Source organism: Mus caroli, unplaced genomic scaffold (genome assembly GCF_900094665.2).
Source record: "Mus caroli unplaced genomic scaffold, CAROLI_EIJ_v1.1 scaffold_14896_1, whole genome shotgun sequence".
NCBI lineage: Eukaryota > Metazoa > Chordata > Mammalia > Rodentia > Muridae > Mus > Mus caroli.
In genome coordinates, this window is record NW_018389521.1 from 15,773 (window position 1) to 20,315 (window position 4,543).

Below are 4,543 nucleotides of genomic sequence, written 5' to 3' on the forward strand. Positions count from 1 at the left end.
ATTTTTGAGTTGGAGGCCAGCCTGGTCTACAGAGTGAGCTCTAGGACATCCAGGGCTACACAGAGTAACCCTGTTTTAAAAAAAACAAAACCACAAAACAACGACAACAAAAAGGGATGTCAGTTTAGTTGTGTGTTATAGGGAGTGTGCTTTTCTAGGAAAAAAGAGCCAAAAGTCAATTATTTCCATTTGTATCATACACTTGTATGATAAGAGTTACTGAATACATGTCCCAAAAATTAGCTGAAGAAAAATGTTTCCTCAGTAAGGTTAATGTTTGCAACCATAGGCTTTAAAGCTTGATAAAATATACTTCCTGATTCAATCAAATCTGCAGTGGATACTTATGTGATAAATATCTAAAAAGCTCTCTGGGGATGCCATATTACCAGGGGGTAAGGACACTCTCTTAAATAGTCAACTAGTAAAATAACAGAGTTAGACATAATGGATGAAGTTATAGTCCAGGATCTTTGCAATTGCCAGTGTCCAAGAGAAAGTTGTTTTCAAACAAGAGGTGAGGCAAATCCTCTACAACATCATGCTCATGTAAGGCTGAGCATCCTGTAAACAGTTATCATAGCTGATCTGGTTTCCATACTTGTCACAGGAATGTCATTACAGAACTAATTCCATCAAAGCTGTGCCTGCACGCAAAAACCCTGTACAAGATTAACTCAGTTCAAAACCCAGCATGGGAGAAAGGGATTGTAGACCACTACATGTTATTAGCAGCTCTGGCCTTGGAAGAAGGAGGGGAAGATCTCTTCAAAGATGTTCTCATGCACATACAACTAGCATGAAATGGATTCAGTACTTTAAAAAGTTGTGAGTATGGAGATATAAAGAAGCATTATGGGAGTGGGTATTTGAACCTGGAAGTATGCCAAAGGACCTCAAATATGAAGAATAGAAAATTCCTGTTGAAAACTCAGTGGTTTGTGGAGAGAACATATCCAAATTAACTAAAACAAACAAAAATGGGGATATAAAAACAGACATTGAGAAAATCCAGAGAATCATAAGACATATTTTAAAAAATCACTACTCCAACAAACTGGAAAAAATAAAAGGAAATGGATGATAATATTGATAGCTACCCCTTTCCAAAGTGAAAGTGATGTTTTTCAACACTATATAAATAAATAGACTATTTAACCTATAGTGAAATAAAAGCAGTCATTAAAAGTCTTCCAAACACGAAAGTTCAGGTCCACATGATGCTAGCACAGAAATTCTGCAACTTTCAGAAAATAGTTAAAATTAATATTCCTCAAATTATTCCACCAGACATAAGCATTAGGAATTTCCCACAATTTATTTTATGAGGCTCCAGTTGCCAAAAAAGCAAAGCACAAAAAGTGGCTAGAGAGAATTACAGAACCTTATGAATATACATGCAAAAATACCCATAAAATACTTTCAAGAATAAATAAAAAGTATCCCTAAACACACTCAAGCAGACTTTGTCTCAGAGATGAAGGGATAGTTCAAAATACAAGAATCAATAAAAATTATCCACCATACTGAAAAAAGAACAGAAGAAAAAAAGGCATGTTCATCTCATAACATGCAGAAATGGCCTTTGACAAAATAGAACACCCCTTCTCCATAAATGTCCTGTAGATATAAAAGATTCAAGAGACATAAATGAACATAATAAAGGCAGATTACAGCAAGCCTAGAACCAAGATCAAATTAAATGGAAAGAAACTCAAACATTTCCAGTAAAATCTCTATTTAACATAGTATTTGAAGTCTTAGCTAGAGCAGTATGACAGCTGAAGGAGATTGAGAAGATACAATTTGGATGGCAAGGAAAGAATTAAAAATACCCAATTTATAATTGATATGATAGTATACATAAGTGACCCAAGAATTTAAACCAAGTAACTTCTATAACTTATAAACACTTTCCCCAAAGTAGGTAAATGCACAAAAATCAATAGCCTCCCATTATACAAATGACAAACTGAATAAAGGAAAAAATCAGGAAAACAACACCTTTCACAATAGCCTCAAAAAATATAAAGTATATTGGTGTTAACTCTACGCTTTTGAGGTTCTGTGTTTTGCTCATATTGTAATGCTAAATAGTTGCCCAAGGCCTGGTTGCCTCCTAGGGATCAGAGATTCTGCAGGTACTCAAGTGATGCACTTTATCCTTGCCCCCAAAGTTATCACTGATTGGTGAATAAAGATGCCTACAGCTAAGAGATGGGCAGAAGAGAAATAGGCTTGGTGGGGAGGTGTGTCAGAGAAGCACCCTGGGGAGAAAGAAAGTGGAAGAAGAGGAAGCCACCATGGGCTAAGAGTCTTAAATAATGGCCATGTTGGCTGGCCAATTGGAGTTCAAAGCAGCCAAGATAAAACATGGCAAAATATAGTGGGATTAATATTTGGGATATAGACATATTAATAGCATAGATGATAGATACGTTCCTAGTTNTAGCACTCATAAAGGCATATTATAAAGATTGTGTATGTCTTTTACCTTGGAAGTGAATAATCTAAACCTGGGTAGAAACAACAGTTGAGATTATATATTTTCCACAACACATTGCAAGCAAGTGTAAGACTTCTATGATAAAAGATTCAAGTTTTTAAAGAAAGAAATTGAAGAATATACTAGAATGTGGAAAGATCTCCCATGCTTGTAGATGAGGAGGATTCACATACNAAAACTGGCCATCCTACCAAAAGAAATCCATATATTCAATGCATTCCTTACCCAAATACCAGCTTCTGTGTTATAGACCAGAGTGATAAAATGATGTGTCAGACACAAATGCCCTTTCCCTTGAAAATTCAAGTATTNCTGCATCCATTTTCCTTACCGTTCTGATCCTGACCAAGAATCCCATGTGCATGGAATTTTAAGTACTATAAACTCATGTCAGAAGGCATTTTATTTTTTCTGGCTATCAAAATTCTGTTGTACTATCACTGTATTTTTGCTTACATGAACTGGGGCTGATGCTGATGTTTTCATTCACGTTATGATTGTCAGACTATTTATTTGTAGGAAAATGTTTGTGCAAACTAATTGCATTATCTATTTTCTTTGCTATTGTGGCCATGACAAATCTCTTGGAGTTTAACTTCATCAGTGCTTTCCACTGCCCTGTTGTACAGCTTGTTGTTTCCACAGAGTGACCTTTGTCCCTGGAGCTCCCCAGAGAGCGTGCAGAACACCCTCGCACCATTCTCTGTCCCATCTGTTTTTATCCACATTTTCTTCCCAGTGATCCCTCTTATACTTCATGTATGCTTTGATACNTGCTTTGGAAGGAAGCTAAACTTAGTGAGTTATTTTTAGTATTGTGTGTTGGGGTGCAACATAATAAATTGGAATTTATCTCTTAAAGTATTGTCTCTCTTGCCTATTCCTCGGTTGTGCCTTCCCCTGCCCTCCATTTTTTTCCACCCTCTCTCCAGGAGGACATGGCCAGCCTCCACTTACCTACTCTCTCTTTCTCTCCATCTTTCTCTGCCTCCACTACTCTCTTAACTCCCCTCCCCATGCCCTAAATAAACTCTATTCTATACTAGAAAGAAAAGAAAGAAAGAAAGAAGGAAAGAAAGGAAAGAAAGGAAAGAAAGGAAAGAAAGAAAGAAAGAAAGAAAGAAAGAAAGAAAGAAAGAAAGAGGAAGGAAGGAATTAATTTAGGGTCTTGGTTATATTTTGCTGTGTGATTGTAGCCTAGGAGGCTAGTGTCCCAAGCTAAGAAGTTAGGCTGCCTAATTATTATCTGAGGGTTTCAGACTCACTCTCAGATGTCAGAGTGCAGCATCATTCAGAACCAGTTTTTTTCAAGTGTGTCAGCAAGCAGCAGGGAGGTTGTGCAGAGCAGGTCCACAGGTGGAGCTGTGTGGCAGGAAGCCAATGATTGAGTGGGAGGGAATGGAACCCCCAGGGCAGGGATAATGGCAAGAGCAGGACCTTGACCAGAACAGGAAAAAAGCAGTAGTAATTAAGGAGGGGGAAAGCTCTTGCTCTCAAACTGTTTTGGGAAACCATGTGACCACAAACACGTTTTATTGGGCTGGTCTAGCAGAGCAGCTCCTAAATTCCATGCCTGAGTGACAGGAACTTCCTCTGATTGTCTTTCTACCTTCCGGTTTCTGCATCCTAGCTCTCTCTGGACCCGGAAAAATCTCAGATGCAGTTTTGTGGCTGTGGACCTGGGAGAGTCAGGGAGAGTCAGGCCTGGGAGGCCCTGAAATGTCCCAGGTCAGAGGCACTGTGGGGCTGGGAAAGGGGAGGGAGCGGAGCAGGGGGTTGTTTTCCTCAGCTGCTCTTAAGGACTCAGCTCTCACAGTTCTGTTGTAGATGTCTTACCATTGACCAGAAGTTTGAGATCCTGTGACCTGGGATTTATCGTGATTTTTAAAAATTTATCTTAGAGTTACAGGAATATTCAGTCATAAAATCACTGGTAAACCAGAACACCCTCCCCACGCCATCCCAAGCTCCCTGGGACAAAACCACCAACCAAAGAGTAGACATGCAGGGACCCATGGCTCCAGCTGCACATGTAGC